The following is a 10,062-nucleotide window of genomic DNA, read 5'->3' as shown; positions in this document are numbered from 1 at the left end:
TCAGTATCCCTTTCCCCCCAGGAAATTAAGGACTAAGATGATGTTGTGGTCAGAGTTCTGTTTGGTGGGGCTAAAGATTAGAATATTATTAACATACTGAATTATGGTTCCATGCTATAACTTTAGTTCTTGGAGACTTTTTCAAGTGTTTGTCCAAAGATATGAGGACTGTTTTGGAGTGTTTGAGGAAGGACAGTCCAAGTATATTGAGCTGTTACATGGGTGTAAGGATCCGTCCATTCAAAAGCAAACAGAGGGTGGATGACTAGGTGAATGGGATGCAAAAAAAATAAAAAATTGTTGAGATCTAGCACCATAAACCATTTGGCATCATGAGGAATCTAGAATAAGATAATATATAAGCCCCTGGCAATGGACAAGGAGGCACCTGATTGGTGGTGTTGCTCTTCTATCAGTCAGGGGTAAAGCAGATATTCAGCCCTAGTTCATCCTAGCTTGATGCCTCTGTTGGTGGCCAGGGCTGTTTCATGTCTGGGGCACATAAAAAAAAAAAAAGATAATATATAGATTGGGTACAAGGCAGTGAATAAAACTACAGCCTCATTAATGGCTCCTAAGTTCTGAACCACATGATACCCTCCATTTGTTTGTTTGTCAATTTTATTTAATGTTTTTAAGTGAGAGGAGGGGAGATAGTGAGACAGACTCCTGCATGTGCCCCTACCGGGATGCACCCAGCAAACCCTGTCTGGTACTCCCTTGTCCCAAACTATTGGATTGACAGCAGACTGTATATGGGCTGGGATAGAGTCTAACTGAGGGTGGGCTGAGTCTTGGTTAGAGACCAAGAGAAGTATGGAGTGGCCATTCCTCTGGATTAAACTAGGAAGTTGGATATTAGTACTAGAGCCACCATTAAATCCTTGACCATTAAGTGAGGGCATTCTGGCATTCCCAGGAATTGTTTAGAAACTAAACATTCTGACCTATGGTGGTGCAGTGGATAAAGCGTTGACCTGGAACACTGAGGTGGCTGTTTCAAAACACTGGGTTTGCCTGGTCAAGGCGCATATGGGAGTTGATGCTTCCTGCTCCTACCCCCTTCTCTCTCTCTCTCTAAAAATAAATAAATAAAATCTAAAAGAAAAGAAACTAAAGAATCTTTTTAAAATTTTATTTATTGATTTTAGAGAGAGAAGAAGGGAGAGAGAGAGAGAAAGAGAGAGAGAGAAAGCAAGAAACATCTATTTGTTGTTCCACTTATTTATGCATTCATTGGTTGATTCTTTTTTTTCCCCCTTCTTTTTCAAGTGAGGGGAGGGGAGATAGAGACAGACTCCTGCATGTGCTCTGACCAGGATCCACCCGGTAAGCCCTATCTGGGGCCCATGTTCTGCACATCTGGGGCCATGCCTGCAATCAATCTACTTTTAGCATCTGAGGAGGAGGCTCCATAGAGCCATTCTCAGTGCCTGGGGCTGATGTGCTTGAGCCAATCAAGCCATGGCTCCGGGAGGAGAAGAGAGAGAGTGAGAGAGAGAAGGGGGAGTGGTAGGGATGGAGAAGCAGATGGTCGCTTCTCCTGTGTGCCCTGACTGGAAATTGAACCTGGGACATTTGCACACCAGGCTATCATTCTACCACAGAGTGAACTGGCCAGGACATTCTTTCCATTCTTTCTTCCTTTTTTTTTTTTTTTTTTTTTTTAGTGAGAGAGAGATGAGAGACATCGATTCATAGTTGTGGCACTTTAGTTGTTCATTTATTGCTTCTCATATGTGCCTTGAGTAAGCAGGGGGCTCCAACGACCTTTGGGCTCAAGCCAGTAACCATGGTGTCATGTCTATGATCCTACACTCAAGCCGGTGACCCCGTGCTCAAGCTGGTGAGCCGGCACTCAAGACTGTGACCTCGGTGTCCTCAGCATCCCAAGTTGGCACTCTATCCACTGTGCCACCACCTAGTCAGTCTCATTGCTTGATTCTTGTATGTGCTTTGACCAAAGATTGAACCCTCAACCTTGGCGTAATGGGACAATGTTCTAACCAACTGAGTTACCCAGCCAGGATAGAGAAACTAAACAATCTTGAAGGTGACAGCTGAGAGGTGGGGTACAATGTTTTCTTAGGCTGCCTGACTACCCACAGAATGGTACAAGCCAAGAAAGTCAAGGATCCCACATGTTCCATTAATGCCAAGTAGTTGGCTCCTGTATCAATTTAAAAAATTAACTTTTGGCCTGACCTGTGGTGGCACAGTGAATAAAGTGTCAACCTGGAATGCTGAGGTCGCCGGTTCAAAATCCCGGGCTTGCCTGGTCAAGGCACATATGGGAGTTGATGCTTCCTGCTCCCTCCCCCTTCTCTCTCTCCTCTCTCTCTAAAAATGAATAAATAAAAAAATTAAAAATTAACTTTTGCCTGACTGGTGGTGGCACAGTGGATAGAGCATCAGCCTGAGATGCTGTGGTCCCAGGTTTGAAATTCTGAGGTCGCCGCCTTGAGTGCAGGCTCTCCAGCTTGAGCACAAGGTTGTCTGTTTGAGCATGGGATTATAGACATGATCCCATGGTTGCTGGCTTGAGCCCAAAGATCAGTGGCTTGAGTAAGGGGTCACTGGCCCCAGGTCAAGGCATGTATGGGAAGCAATCAATGAACACGTAAAGTGCCTCAACTATGAGTTGATGCTTCTCATCTCTCTCCCTTCCTGTCTTTCTCTCTCTTATTAAAAAAATAATAATAACTTTTTTACCTGCTATATCAACAGTCACCTGGGGTTCTTCTGTAGTTATTTATGTCTTTTGTGCAGAGCCACCAGGAATCCTGGGCACCTTTAGTAATTTTTAGATAAGGTCATTATGGGTTCAGGTATCCCTCTCTTCCTTCAGAGCTGAAGATAGTCCTTTTTCTTTTTAATTTATTCATTTTTAGAGAGGAGAGAGAGAGGGAAAGGGGGGAGGAGCAGGAAGCATCAACTCCCATATGTGCCTTGACCGGACTAGCCCCAGGGTTTTGAACCAGTGACCTCAGTATTCCAGGTCGATGCTTTATCCACTGCACCACCACAGGTCAGGCCGGGACAGTCCCTTTTCAATGACCTGGCCAGTTGCAAAGAGGGCAAGGCCTGCGGTGCTCTTCTTTGGGGAGGGGACACCAAGGTTCTGGCTTTTGAGAACATTGACCACCCCAATGATCCTGCTTATTGTACTTAAAGCAGGCCCCTACTTGGGCCTGCCAATGTTTCCCTTGGGTGACCTTGGGGCTGCAAAGTGCCAGCAAATGCTACCAATTGAGCCTGCCTATTGGTCTGTCTGGTCTCACGTTGGGTTTTCATCCCTTTCAACTTGGTCTTGATTACTGAAGACTCTGAAGGTCATTTCCAGTAACAGAGTCATTGGGGTCTGTGGGCCAAATTGAAGTTTTTGTAACTTTCACTTGATATCTGGGGCATATTGCCTAATAAAATGTTGACCAAGTAAGCCTTGTCCCTCAGGGGCAGGGGGTGGGTCTATGTTGGTGTACTTTCTAAAGGCCTCAATCAGTCTGCCCTGAAATAGAGGATAATTTTTTTTCCTTTTTCTGAGTTATCACTTTTACTTTTTCATAATTTACAGACTTGATGACACATTTTTTTATGTTCCTTATAAGGCAGTGTATCTCATCATCCTTCCTAGTGAGGTCCGCCCGTCCCATCTGGTAGTTCCAGGATAGATCTTGGGTTGGGACTACAGTTACCCACACTGGGTGTCTATCCAGTTGGGATTCCATCAGCATACCCCTGAGCTGCTAACCAGATTCTGTGTTTTCCCTCAGGAGTACAGCAAGTGAACAGGACAATATGAATGTCCCTCCAAGTCAAGTCAAAAGGCATTATCAAGGTCTGACCAGGTGGTGGTGCAGTGGATAAAGCGTTGGACTGGGGTGCAGAGGACCCAGGTTCGAGACCCCGAGGCCGCCAGCTTGAGCGCAGGCTCATCTGGTTTGAGCAAAAAGCTCACCAGCTTGGACCCAAGGTCGCTGGCTCGAGCAAGGGGTTATTCAGTCTGCTGAAGGCCCACAGTCAAGGCACATATGAGAAAGCAATCAATGAACAACTAAGGTGTCGCAATGCGCAATGAAAAACTAGTGATTGATGCTTCTCATCTCTCCGTTCCTGTCTATCCCTCTCTCTGACTCTCTCTCTGTCTCTGTAAAAAAAAAAGGGGGGGGATTATCAAGTATGCTCTCCATCCCAGGAGCACACCTGTGCCCCTTCTCTCTCAGGCATGCATGTTCTAAATTCTAAGAGACCCCATGAGACTTGCAACCAGAGAAGCAATGGGCAGCAAGAGCTCATCCTATGCTAACACTCTCAACCTGTCTCCAAAACCTCCTTTTCTCTGACTTCTAGTGAGCCAAAGCAGCCCCACATAAGCTCTTTCCTGTTGCTTCTTCTATTCTAAGCCCTTCCTTTCACTGTCCCCAGCTTTATTAAACGTCCTCTCTCTCAAAAAAAAAAAAGGCATTGTCAAAGTTTGAAATTTATCTACAAACCTGCTGAGATCTTCTGAGAACATGTTCCTTTTTGTTTTGCAATTGGGCAAGGTCTTTCATGCTAAAAGGGATACAGACCCTAATGGTTCTTGCATCTCCATTTGTAACTTCTCTGAGAAGACATAACTTGGTAAGACCTGGGTGATAAATGACTCCACTCCTGATATGTTCTGTGGGGCTGGGCTCTATATTCTTTATTGGTAATGGAGGATACAGTGGTGCATAAGGAGGAGACGTAATAAGAGAGTTTATTGGTGAGGTGGAAGGTGCTTGAGGGGGTATCCCAGGGGAATCTTAAGACAGGGAGGGGCCACCCTGGCTGGATAGCTCAGTTGGTTAGAATGTAGTCCCCAAACACAAAGGTTGTGGGTTTGATCCCTGGTTAGGGCACATACAAGAATAGATCAATGTTTCTGTCTTTCTCTCTCTCTTCCTCTCTCTAAAACCAATAATAATAATAAGCCTGACCAGGTGCAGTGGATAGAGCATCCGATTGGGATGCAGAGGACCCAGCTTCGAAACCCTGAGGTCGCCAGCTTGAGCATGGGCTCATCCGGCTTGAACATGGGCTCACCAGCTTGAGTGTGGGGTCACTGGCTTGAGCATGGGATCATAGACATGACCCTATGGTCATTGGCTTGAGCACAAAGGTCGCTGGCTTGAAGCCCAAGGTCACTGGCTTAAGCAAGGGGTCACTTGCTCTGCTGTAACCTCCCAGTCAAGGCACATATGAGAAATCAATCAATGAACAACTAAGGAGCTGCAATGAAGAATTGATGCTTTTCATCTCTCTCCCTTCCTGTCTGTCTGTCCCTATCTGTCCCTCTCTGACTTTCTCTCTCCGTCTCTGTCAAAAGAAGAAGGGGGGGCTGGGCCTGGCCTTCATGTTCCTCTGGATTATCTACTAGTGTGATGGAGGTGCCAACAAGAGAGGATCATCTAGGATTCTGTATACACCTGGGGAAGGCTAGAAAGATCATAACAGATCTTACATGAGCCTCTTTTTTCTGGGTCTTGGTATAGGGCTATGAAGGCTTGTACATAAGGGATTTCTGTTCATTTTCCCTGAAGCTTGAAGAAATCTAATTGAAGGATGGTATTGTAATTTAAGGTCCCATTTTCAGGCCATGTTTCCCTGTTCCCTAACTTATATTGGGGCCATGCCAAATTGTAGAAGAAAGTGAGGGTTTTTTGTTTGTTTGTCAAATTTGAAGTCCTGACACTTGGCAAGTATGCAGCCTTAGTGGTGAATCCTGGGGAATAGATGAGTTTTCCATAATGTTTGGAGAAAGGAAAGGGATATGCTAGTGAGGGCTAGGTAACCCTACCAGTCCTCCCACTAAGGGTAGACTGAGAATCTACTCACTCGCTAGTGGAGGGAAGGCTAAGAGGGTCTGAACTTAGGGGGCCAGGCGTCCCCTGTGCCCATAAGTTTGGCCAATTTGTCCTGGGCATCTTCTGGGTGAACTAGTGCAGCTCCTCCTACCATGGACCCATGGCCCATTTGTTTACTCTCCCAGAGGGAGGCTGCTAGGGGAAGGGAGGCCTTTAGAGGGAGCAAGTCCATGATGTCTTGGGCTGCCCACCTGTTTTGGGGCTGATAAGGCCATGGCCAATTATTAAATCTGGAATGTGGGGTGGCGGGGAGGCCACAACAGTTATGGGACCATAAAACAGTCTGTAAGATTTCCAATTTGCACTTGAACCAGATAAAACTGAGGTGCATGGGGATTCTGAAGAAACTGTGGCAGACTGGTTCCCCGAAGAAAAAAAAAAGGAGAGAAATTTTATAAAAGTATGTTTATGAAAGGCAGAGGAGAGCAGAAGAGAAACAAGGCATGTGGCAACTTCCCAGCAATCACAGGCAGAAAACTTACTCCTCTGGGGTGTGGATCTGAGGCTCTTGGTCACCTAGGAGGGGGACTCAAGAGGGAGTCCAAGAAAGAGAGAGAGAGAGAGAGAGAGAGAGAGAGAGAGAGCCCTCCCAGAGCCAGTTGGGAGTGGAGGAGAGAAAAAAGAACTTGGGTTCCTGGAGACAGGATCAGGACAGGAGCTACAAACTGCAGCTGCTTGCTCCTTCCTGGTTGCAAGAGCACCGTGAAAGAAAGACACATCCCCCCTCCCCCTGAGCTGATGCCTGGTGGCACCTGGGGAGGCCAGGGAGGCCTCAACTGATCCAGTTTTTCATCATGGAACAAGGACTTCAAGAGCATGACAGAAAGATGTAACAATGCACAGTAAGTTTACTAAAGCAATAGCACGCACTGGAAAAGTGAGAGCAGGCGACCTCACCTAGAGGGTCTGGGTGGAAGATTTTTTTTCTTTTTTTTCTTTTTTGTATTTTTCTGAAGCTGGAAACGGGGAGGCAGTCAGACAGACTCCCGCATGCGCCCGACCGGGATCCACCCAGCATGCCCACCAGGGGGTGATGCTCTGCCCATCCGGGGCGTCGCTCTGTTGCGACCAGAGCCACTCTAGCGCCTGAGGCAGAGGCCATGGAGCCATCCTCAGCGCCCGGGCTATCTTTGCTCCAATGGAGCCTTGGCTGCAGGAAGGGAAGAGAGAGACAGAGAGGAAGGAGAGGGGGAGGGGTGGAGAAGCAGATGGGCGCTTCTCCTGTGTGCCCCGGCCAGGAATGGAACCTGGGACTTCCGCACACCAGGCCGACGCTCTACCACTGAGCCAACCGGCCAGGGCCAGGGTGGAAGATTTTTATTAAATGTGGGCAATGGTGAGGATAGAGTGGTCCTCTTCTTCTGACGCTGGCGGGGGAGTGACTGCCTATACTCATCCCGTCCCTCCTCTCTAGATAGCAATTATTTTTTGGTCTTCTTTTTTTTTTGTTTTGTTTTGTTTTGTTTTTTACAGGGACAGAGAGAGAGTCAGATAGAGGGATAGATAGGGACAGACAGACAGGAACAGAGAGAGATGAGAAGCATCAATTATCAGTTTTTCGTTGCGACACCTTAGTTGTTCATTGATTGCTTTCTCATATGTGCCATGACTGCCGGCCTTCAGCAGACTGAGTAACCCCCCACTCGAGCCAGCGACCTTGGGTCCATGCTAGTGAGCTTTTTGCTCAAGCCAGATGAGCCCGCGCTCAAGCTGGCAACCCCGGGGTCTCGAACCTGGGTCCTTCTGCATCCCAGTCCGACGCTCTATCTACTGCGCCACCACCTGGTCAGGCTTTTTTGGTCTTCTTAATTTCAGGAAATTGGGTAGGGAAAGTGGGGGAACAGGTGGTCAGTGAAAAATCTCATCTGTGATGTTCCAGCCAAGATGAAGAGGGGGAGGGATAGAGCTTGAGATCTTGGTTCCCTATTCTAACTTTCCTGCCTCAGTAATACTATGCATTTTCCAACAGTCATATGTAATTGGCTGTTATATAAATTCAAACTGCAGAAAATTAAGAAAAGCTATGATCACTAGCCACCCCCACCCTGAGTCCACTCAGGTGACTCCTGTTGGCCTGGCTGGAACCTTCCTATAAAGGCTCAAAAGGTGACACACACATTAATGGGCCTGATGGAGCATGACACTGATTGCTGCTGTCCCAGGGAAGGTCCTGCTCATTTTTATAGAATACAAAAACTTTCTGTTAAAGGTCAATAATTTCAGATATGCAGGCCAATATGGGCCCACTGTGGTGTGAAAGCACCATAAATAAGAATGGGCATGGTTGTGTGCCCATAAAACCTTATTTACAAAAACAGATGGTGTGCCCTTTGGCGGGAGGATGGTAGTTTGCCCATCCCATGAGTGAGCATTGGCCCCATCTCCCACTTACATCCGGGCTTCCCCAACCTCTCAAGATGGAAGGGGCTCCAAGTTGCACTTGCACTTGCATGTTGCAGTTGTACCTAGTGGCTGGAAAGTCCTGCCCATGTTTATGGCTGTTCAAGCTCAGGGTCAAAAACCACCTTCTAGAAAAGGGGAGTATTCACCCTGAACATCCTTCTTTTTTTCCCCCAGATTTTATTTATTTATTTCAGAGAGAAGAGAGATAGAGAAGGGGGGAGGAGCAGGAAGCATCAACCCCTTATGTACCTTGACCAGCAAGCCCAGGGTTTCGAACTGGCAACTTCAGCATTTCAGGTCGACACTTTATCCACTGCGCCACCACAGGTCAGGCCAAGCATCCTTTTTCTTAAATTATTTTTTAAATTTATTAATTGATTTTATGGGGGGGAGTGGAGAAGTATCAACTTTAATTGTTCATTGACCAGGCAAGCCCAGGGTTTCGAACTGGTGACCTCAGCATTCCACCACAATGCTCTATCCATTGAGCCACCACAAGTCAGGCAACCCAGAGCATCCTTCCTGACCTTGCCAATCTGATGTGAAAAACTTGTCTTTTTACATTTCATTAATTTCACTTTTTAAATTATGGAAACTCCAAAAATAGAAAATCAAGACTACAATGAAACCTCATGTACTTCTCCCTTCCCTTTCACCTTGCTTGCTAGGCTCAGGCAGACAGCTCACTGAAGGTGGGATCACCCGAAGGCTTCTGTTACACAGAGACCTTCTAGTCTGTAGCAAAGGCTTTGAAACCTCATCACACTGACCTGAGTTAATTTATCATCTAACACTCAAAACATATTCAATCTTCACGTGATGGACTGAAAGGTTCTAGTCTGTTTGAAGCCCATTTAGACTCAGGCAGTCGTTCACACGGAAATTTATTTATTTATTTATTTATTTATTTATTTATTCAGAGACAGAGAGAGAGAGTCAGAGAGAGATAGGGACAGACAGACAGGAACAGAGAAAGATGAGAAGCATCAATCATTAGTTTTTTGTTGCGACATCTTAGTTGTTCATTGACTGCTTTCTCATATGTGTCTTGACCGTGGGGCTGCAGTAGACCAAGTAACCCCTTGCTCGAGCCAGCGACCCTGGTTCCAAGCTGGTGAGCCTTGCTCAAACCCGATGAACCCATGCTCAAGCTGGTGACCTCGGGGTCTCAAACCTGGGTCCTCCACATCCCAGTCTGACGCTCTATCCACTGTGCCACCATCTGGTCAGACTATTTTTTTAATTTTTAAAAATTTTATTCATTTTAGAGAAGAGAGAGAGAGTGAGAGAGAGAGAAGGAGCAGGAAGCATCAACTCCCATATGTACCTTGACTGGACAAGTGCAAGGTTTTGAACCGGCGATCTCAGCGTTCCAGGTCGCTGCACCACCACAGGTTAGGCCACAAGAAAATTTTAAAGCGTTCTGTATATTTAATGGGTTCAAAGTCCTGCGACTGTTTTGGAGCTGGTGGGTGGGCAGGATTACCGGGGATGTGACCCACATGTGTGGACTACTGAGGGCAAGAATAATACGAGGCCCACGGTAGAGGCTCATTATATTTTCAAAATAAATAATTTTCAGCCAACTTATGGATTTGATTCGTTCTTCCCCTGAGTGACTTTGGGCAGGTGACTGGGATTTTCTGACCCTCGGTATCTTCTCAAAAGGGAACAGGACAGCAGGAGTAGCCAAGACGCAGGAATGGGACAGGACGCCGACTGTAGCCGGGTGAAGTGCGGGCGTGGCCTGAGCCCCCAGCTGACCCAAAGC

At 46.7% G+C, this 10,062-nt stretch overlaps 1 pseudogene; it reads left to right on the top strand.

Moving 5' to 3' along the window:
* Positions 1 to 361: 361 nt before the first annotated feature.
* LOC136389920 (small nucleolar RNA SNORA48) lies at positions 362 to 505 on the top strand (annotated as a pseudogene).
* The last annotated feature ends 9,557 nt before the right edge of the window (positions 506 to 10,062 follow it).

The sequence above is a fragment of the Saccopteryx leptura genome, chromosome 1 (assembly GCF_036850995.1).
Source record: "Saccopteryx leptura isolate mSacLep1 chromosome 1, mSacLep1_pri_phased_curated, whole genome shotgun sequence".
Classification (NCBI taxonomy): domain Eukaryota; kingdom Metazoa; phylum Chordata; class Mammalia; order Chiroptera; family Emballonuridae; genus Saccopteryx; species Saccopteryx leptura.
Note: the sequence above shows the minus strand (reverse complement) of the source record. Positions and strands in the feature narration are given on the sequence as shown.